A 9,336-nucleotide genomic window follows, 5' to 3' on the forward strand; every position below is an offset into this window, starting at 1 on the left:
TTTTCTATGTGCTCCAATCTCAACAATAATTCACAAGTCACAGAAAGAAACAAGGAAACATGGTCCACTCAAAAGAACCTCCCAAACTCAGAAACTGACCCTAAAGAAATGTACGCCTCTAAGTTACTTGCAACAAATTTAAAACAACTGTAAAAAAGATGCTCAATGAGCTATAAGAGAACACAGAGAGAAATCTAAAACTAAACAAAATCAAGAAAAGGATTTACGAAAAAATGAGACTATCAGTGAAGATATAGAAATCATAAAAAATAAATTCTGGAGCTGAAAAATACAATAAGTGAATTAAAAATGAACTAGAAAGATTCAACAATAGAGTTGATCATGAAGAAGAAAGTATCCATGAACTTGAAGAGAAGTCATTTGAAATTTTTGAGTCTGAAGAGAATAAAAATAAAGTGAATAGAACCTAAGAACTTATGAAATCATTAATCAGACCAATATACACGTTATGAAAGTCCCAGATGGAGAAAAGAGAAAAGGATAGAAAGCTTATTTGAAGAAATAATAGCCAAAAAAACCCAATTTTAAAGAAAGAAATAAATATAAAATACAAAAAACTCATTAAATCCAAGTAAGATAATCCCCAAACCCCCACACTGCTATTATAATCCATCTTTCTAAAGTCAAACACAGAGAGAGAATCTTGAAAGCAACAGGTGAAAAGTGACTCATCACATAGAAGGGAATCTCTATTAGGTCATCAGTAGATTTCTCAGCAGAAACCTTACATGCAAGAAGGCAATGGGATGATATATTTAATGTATTGAAAGAAAAACCTGTCAACCAGAAGTACTATATCTGCAAAAGTGTCCTTTAAAAATAGAGAACTTAATACTTTCCCAGGTAAACAAAAGCTGAGAGAGTTCATTACCACAAGACCTGCCTTATGAGAGATGTTAAAGGGAGTCCTTCAAGTTAAAATGAAAGGCTGCTAGAAAGTAACCTGAAGCCATACAAAAATATACAGCTCTCTAGTAAAGGTAAATATATGGGCAAATGTAAAAACCTGTTTATTATTATTTGGTTCCTAAATTCCACTTTTAATTATTTTATAGGATTTAAAACATAAAAGCATAAAAATAACTATAACTCTATGTTAATTGGTACACAATATATAAAGATATAATTAGTGACATCAATAGCATACAGTGGAGAGGTGAGGCTATAAAATAGTAGAGTTTTTGTATATGACTGAAATTAAGTTCTTAGTTTAAAATAGGCTGTTATAACTTTAAGATATTTTATGTAATCTCCATGGTAACCACAAAAAAAAAATCTGTAGAATATACACAAAAGAACTATAGAATAGAATCAAAGAATGTTACCACAGAAAATCAACTAAACACACAGGATGTTAGAAAGGGAGGAAATGAGGGACAAAAAACTGTAACGTACAAAAACCAAATAATAAAATGACAATGTGTTGTCCTTCTTTATCAGTAATTAAACTCCCAATCAAATGACATAGGTTGCCTGAATGAATTAAAAAAGTAAGATCCAACTATATGCTATCTATGACTCTCACTTTAGATCTAAAGTGAAAGGACGAAAAAATATTCCATTCAAACAGTAAACAAAAGAGATCAAACATGTTTATACTAATAGCAGACAAAATAGACTTTGTCAAATACTATACAAGAGACAAAGAAAAACATTACATTGGGCCAGCCCTGTGGCTTAGCAGTTAAGTGCACGCGCTCTGCTACTGGCGGTCAGGATTCAGATCCCGGGCATGCACCAACGCACTACTTCTCCGGCAACGCTGAGGCCGCGTCCCACATACAGCAACTAGAAGGATGTGCAACTATGACATACAACTATCTACTGGGGCTTTGGGGAAAAAAACAAAAGAAGGCAGGATTGGCAATAGATGTTAGCTCAGAGCCGGTCTTCCTCAGCAATAAAAGAAGACAATTAGCATGGATGTTAGCTCAGGGCTGATCTTCCTCACAAAAAAAAAAAAAAAAAGGAAAAGAAAAACATTATATAATGATGAAAGGGTCAATTCACCATGAGTACGGAACAATTATAAATACATCAGAACTTCTAATATATGAAGCAAACATTTATGAAATTGAAGAGAGAAATAGACAGATCCACAATAATATTAGGAGATTTCAATACTTCACTTTCAATAATGGATAGAGCAGACAGACAGAAGATCAGTAAGGAAATAGAAGATTTGAGCAACAAATAGACCATCTGTACCTAACAGACATGTAAAGATCATTCTACCCAACAACGGCAGAATACACATTTTTCTCAAGTGCACATGGAACTTTCTCCAGCATAGACCATAGACTCTTAAGGGACTCTAAATAGTCAAAACAATCTTGAAAAAGAAGAACAAAATAGGAAGTCTTATACTCCCATATTTTGGAACTTATTAGAAAGGTACATTAACCAAAATCATGTGGTACTGCCATAAAGACAGACATGTAGGCCAATGGAATAGAATAGAGAGCCCAGAAATAAACCCCTGTATTCATGGTCAAATGATTTTCAACAAGGGTGCCAAGACCATTCAATGGGGAAAGGACAGTCTCTTCAACAAGTGGTGCTGGGAAAACTGGATATTCCCAAAAGAATATGAAGTTTAACTCTTACCTTTTACCATACACAAAAGTTAACTCAAAATGGGTCAGAGATATAAATGTAACACAGAAGGTTATCTTAGGAGAAAACATAGGTGAAAATCATCATGACATTGGATTTGGCAATAATTTTTTGGAAATGACACCAAAGCACAGATAACAAAAGATAAATTAAATAGACTACATCAAAATTTAAAAATTCTCTGCATCAAAAGACACAATCAGCAGAGTGAAAAGGCCATCTATGAAAAGGAGAGGGTGGAAGGTCATATATCTGACAGGGAGTTATATCCAGAATAGATGGATAATCCCTACAACTCAACAACAACAACAAAAGCAAATAATCTGATTACAAAATGTACAGATAATTTGAATAGACATTTTTCAGGGGAGTATACGAAAATGGCCAACAGGTATATGAAAAGATGCTCAACATCACTAACGACCGAGGAAATGAAAGTCAAAGCTAGAGTAAGATACCACCTCATACCCTTTAAGATGGCTACAGCAAAAAACAAAAAAAGCAAAACAACAGTGGTGGGGGTGGAGAGAGGGGGAATTGGATGAAGATGGTTAAAAGGCACAAACTTCCATTTATAAAATAAGTATGTATTAGGGATGTAATGTACAACATAATAACTATAGTTAACTCTGCTGTATGGTATATTTGAAAGTTGTTAAGAAAGTAGATCCTAAGAGTTCTCATCACAAGGAAAAAAAACTTGTTTTTCTTTTTCTTTGGTATCTATATGAGATGATAGATGTTAACTAAACTTGTGGTAATCATTTCACAATATATGTAAGTCAAATCATTATTCTGTATACCTTTATCTTATACAGTGTTGTGTGTCAATTATATCTCAATTAACAACAAAAAAACAGAAAATAATAATTGCTGACAAGGATGTGAAGAAATTAGAACCATTGTGCACCGTTTGTGGAATGTAGAGTGGTGCAGATGCTGTGGAAAACAGTATGGTGGTTCCTCAAAATAATAAAAATAGAACTAACCATATAATCCAGCAATTCTCTTCTGGGTAGGTATCCAAAAGAATCAAAAGCAGTGTCTTGAAAAGATGTTTGTACATCGTGTTCATAGCAGCATTGTTCACATTAGCCAAGAGGTGGAGGCAACACAGGTGTTCATCTGCTGATGAATGGGTGGGCAAAGTGTAGTATACACATACAATGGAATATTATCCAGCCTTAAACAGGAAGTAAATTATGACGCATGCTACAACATGGATGAAACTAGAGGACATTATTCTAAGTGAAGTAAGCTAATCACAAACAAATACTGTATTATTCCAGTTACATGAGGTATCTGGAGTAGTCAAATTCAGAGAGAAAGAAAGTAGAATGGTTGTTGCCAGGAGCTGTGGGGAGGGGGAAACAGGGAATTGTTGTTGATTGGATATAGAGTTTCGGTTTTGCGAGATAAAAGTTCTGGAGATTGATTGTACAACAATGTGAATATACTTAACATTACTGAGCTATATACTTAAAAGTAATTAAGATAATGAATATTATGTTATATGTATTTTTACCACAATTAAAAATCAGACAGACAAATAAACAGAAGTGGTAAAATATGAATATGATCTGTTGATTGTAACAATGTCAATTTCCTGGGCTTTATATTGTAGTATATTTTTATAAAAGTTGTTATGTAAAAAGTTATATAAGATGCTATCTATGTGGAAATCTGGGTGTAGGATACATGGGATCTCTCTGTACTATTTTTGCAAGTTCCAGTTAGTCTACGATTATTTCAAAACAAAAAGTAAAAAAAAAGAAAACCAAAAGATTTGAAGAAGATATTTGCATTATATATAACAAAAACAACAATAAAAGGATTGTATTCATAATTTTAAATGTCATTCAATGGAATAAGAAACAGGCAACCTGAATGTCAAAAAAAATAAAGGCTACTTATATGAATAATCAACATCACTTATTGACACAGAAATGTTTAATGAGGCATTATTGGTAGAGCAAGATAAAAAATACTTGAGATGTCTGAGAATAGGGAAATGAATGAATGAGGTGTACTATATTTCATACAAGGGAATTCTGGACTTAGGTTGAAAGGAAGTTCTAGATCTGCTTATATCAATATGGGTAGGTGCTGGAAGATATAATGCTGAATAAAATAGCAGTGTAGATCATGCATAGTAATTAATGTCATTCAGGTATACTTCCATTCTGTATATTGTTCATTCATAATTATGTCATATATAAATTAATATATAGCAGTATGTATTTAGTCATATAAAATATAAAAGTTGTGAATATGTAGTCAAACATAAAATCATGGACAAGTATACACATCAACTTCAAGATAGGGATTGTCCATACAGAGAGGAGAATGGGCTTGGGAAAGCATGCAAAGGCCTCCCCAACTATATCTGAATCTGAAGCAAACAGACAAAATATCAGTACTTATTACATCTTTAAAGCTGGTACTTGTATTTGTTATATTGCTCTCTATACTTTCTGTATGTTAAAAATATTTATAAAATACAATAAAAATTAACCTTTATAGAATTGAAAGGAGAAAAAGACAAATCTGCAATTATAGATGGAGACTTAAACATCCCTCCCTTGGAAATCAATAAAATACATAGTTATACAATCAGTAAGGATATTGAAGACCTGAACAATACTGTATACCACTCTGACCTAAATGATATTTCTGGAATTCCTCAGTCAACAATAACAGAATGCACATTTTATCAAATGCACAGTAAACATTCAAAAATTTTACCATATTTAGTCCTCAGCAAATTTTAAAAAATTGAAATTACACAAAATATACTCTTTTATTGTCAGTGGATTTAATCTAGAAACAAATAACAGAAAAATATTTTAAAATCTTCAATTATTTGAAAATTAAATTACCCTTTGAAATAATGCATAGGTCAGAGAAATCATGAAGGAAATTAAAAGATATTTTGAATTGATGAAAGCAAATAAACAAGAGATCAAAATGTGTGGGATGCAGTTAATTAAGTACATAAAAGGAAATATATAGCATTAAATGCTGATATTTGAAAAACTTTTCAAATTAATACTCTCAGCTTCCAACTAGAGAAACTAGAATAAGAAAAGGAAATAAAACCCAAATTGAGCAAAGGGAGGAATAATAAATTAAGAGCAGACATCAGTGAAATTTGAAATCCAAAAAATAATAAAGAAAACAAATGTAACAAATTTTGAAAACCTCTAGCCAGACTGATTAAGAAAAAGAATAGGCATAAATTACCAATATGAGGAATGAAAGAGCAGTATTATCACAGATAATATTCACAGATAATATTCAATTAAAAGGATTAGAAGGGAATATAATACAGAACTTTTTGCTAATAAATTCTAAAACTTAGATGGCATCAATAAATTTCTTGAAAAAATGAATCTTTCAAAACACACTCAAGAAGAATTTGATAATTTGAATAGTTATATATCTTAAAAAAAGGTTGAATTTGTAGTTAACACATTTCAGAGGAAATCCCAGATGGCTTCACTACTGAATTCTACCAAATATTTAAAGAATAAAGAATGAAATTAGAAACAAACAAAAAAAATAACCTCTTCCAGGAAACAGAAAAGAATGGAAGATGTTCCAACTTATTTTGTGAGGCCAGTGTTACTCGGATATGAAAACCAGATAAATGCAAGAAACCACAGGCCATATGCACAAAACATAGACACAAAAATCCTCAACAAATAGTAACACATGAAATTGAGAAATTTATGAAAAAGATTATACATTATGATGCAGTGGGGTTTATTTTGTATATGCAAGATTAATCTATCAATGTAATTTGCCTTATTGAGAAGAAAGACCATATAACAGCTTTAATAAGTGCAGACAAATCACTACACAATTCGACATCATTTCATGATAAATACTCTCAGTAAACTAGGACTAAATGAGATCTCCCTCAACATGGTAAAGAACATCTAAGAAAAACACACAGCTAACAATATACTTAAGAGTGAAAGACTGAGTGCTTTCTCCTTAACATTAGTTACAAGGCAAAGATATCAGCTCTGACCACTGCTATTCACCATCATAATGGAGGCCATTTCAGCGCAGTAAGGCAAGAAAAAACAAGGCATACAGATTGGAAAGGAAAAATAAAACTATGCCTATTTGCAAGGTGACATAATTGTCTACATGGAAAATTCCAAAGTCTCAAAATCCTCCTAAAAGCAAGCTAGTTTAGCATGGTTTCAGATATAAGTACAGTATGTAAAAATCAACTACATTTCTGTATGCTAAAATTAAGCTACTAGAAATTGAAATTAAAAGTATCCTTTACAATAGTATCAAAAACATTAAATGAATAAGTATAAATTTACCAAAATATATGCACCATTTGTATGCTGAAAACTATAAAATACTAATAAGAAAAATTAAAAACAAATAAATTGATAAATATGCCACATTCCTGGATTGGAAGCCTCAATATGGTTAAGATTTCTCTTCTCCCCAAATTTGTCTGTAAATGTAAATCAATTCAAATCAGAAATGCAGGAAGCTTTTATTTCATAAAAATTTACACGCTGATTTTAATTTTTTCAAATACACTTTATTTTTTAGAACAATTTTAAATTTACAGAAAAAAAATGAAGAGATAAGTACAGAGTTCTCATACACTCTGCACTCAGTTTCCCCTATAATGTTTTTTATAAGATTTTATTTATTTATTTTTTCCCCCCAAAGCCCCAGCAGACAGTTGTATGTCATAGCTGCACATCCTTCTAGTTGCTGTATGTGGGAGGAAGCCCCAGCATGGCCGGAGAAGTGGTGCGTCGGTGCGCGCCCAAGATCCCAACCCGGGCCGCCAGCAGCGTAGCGGGCGCACTTAACTGCTAAGCCACGGGGCCGGCCCATCAGTTTCCCCTATATTAACATGTTATATTAGTATTGTACATTTGTTATAATTAATAAACCAATAGTGTTATATTTTATTAACTAAATCCATAATTTATTCATATTTCCTTACTTTTTACCTATATCCTTTTTCTATTCCAGGATCCCATCCAGGTTACCGCATTACGTTTAGTTGTCATGTTTCCTTAGGCTCCCCTGGCTGTTACAGACATTCCTTGTTTTTGATGATCTTGATAGTTCTGAGGAGTACTAGCTAGGTATTTTTTAGAACCTCCTTCAATTTCAATTTGTGTGATATTTTTCTCATGAGTAGACTAGGGTTATAAGTTTTTGGGAGGAAGACCACAGACGTAGAGTACCATTTTTGTTTTTGGTAGGAAGATTGGCCCTGTGCTAACATCTGTGCCAGTATTCTTCTATTTTGTATAAGGGACGCCGTCACAGCATAGGTTGATGGGTGGTGCTTAGGTCCACACCACGGATTGGAACCCATGAACCCTCGGCCACTGAAGTAGAGGTGCACCAACTTAACCACTATGCCACCGGGCTGGCCCTAGTCTACCATTTTTGTCACATCATATCAAGAGTACATACTATGAATATGACATCACTATTGATGTTAACTTTGCTCCCTGAGGTAGTGTTAGTCAGATTTTTCCACTGTAAAGTTACTCTTTTTCCCCCTTCCATGTGATTCCATAATGATTTATTTGAAAATTTATTTATTTCCAAATAAATCATTATATGCAGTACACACTTAAAGAGTGAGGAGTTAGTGCCCCAACAGCCTTATGGCAGGAGTATTACTTGGAATTCTTCTGCATGGGAGATCACTCATTGATTTATTTATTCAATTATTTTATACTATTATGGACTCCTGGATATTTATTTTGTGCTTTGGGTTATAACCAAATTTTACTTATTTATTTATTTTGTGCTCAAATTTTTCCAACTTTGGCCACTGGGAATTCTTTTACCCAGCTACTGTATCCCATTGACATACTCTGATCTTTTTAAGCACTTCCCTGCTTTCTAGCACTACAAAATGCTCCAGGTTCATCTTGTATATTTCCCACCCCTGTCTTAGAATCAGCCATTTCTCCAAAGAGCCTTGGTTCCTTTTACTGGGGAATGGAATTATAATCAAATTATGGCCTTAAGTAAAATTTTTTCTTTTTGGAAAAAAAAAGTCAAAACAATTTTGAGAAAAGACAAAGTAGGAAAACTGACATTACTTTAATTCAATAGTTACTATAAAGTCATAATAATCAAGATATTGATGAAAGAAGATAGATGCTCAGATCAATGGAACAGGATAGAGTGTTTACAAATAAGTCCACGAGTAAGCGATCAATTGATTTTTAACAAAATTGCCATAATATTTCAATAGAAGAATAGTGTTTCCAAAAGGTGGAGTTGGAATAATTAGACATTTATATGAAAAAGGAAAAAGAACTCAACTGATACTTTGCAACATATACAAAAATTAGCTTGAAAAAGAGTATAGAATTCAATGTAAACTTAAAGCTTCTGGAAGAATGTGTAGGAGAAAAAATATCAACCTCAGGTTAATTAAAGATTTCTTAGGACACAAAAAACATAAATCATGAATGAAAAAATTGATTAATTACACATTATCAAATTATGAAACTGTCTTCTAAACTTCTGAAAACTTCTAAAGATGTTGAGAAAATGAAAGACAAGAATGAAAGATTGGAAGACAATATTTACAAAACACGTCTGCTTAAATACTAATATCCAGAATATGCAAAGAACTCTCACAATTCAATAATAAGTAAACAACCCAATAAAAATAAGCAA

The sequence above is a fragment of the Ceratotherium simum genome, chromosome 17 (genome assembly GCF_057802395.1).
Source record: "Ceratotherium simum simum isolate JZ-2026a chromosome 17, ASM5780239v1, whole genome shotgun sequence".
Taxonomy (NCBI): domain Eukaryota; kingdom Metazoa; phylum Chordata; class Mammalia; order Perissodactyla; family Rhinocerotidae; genus Ceratotherium; species Ceratotherium simum.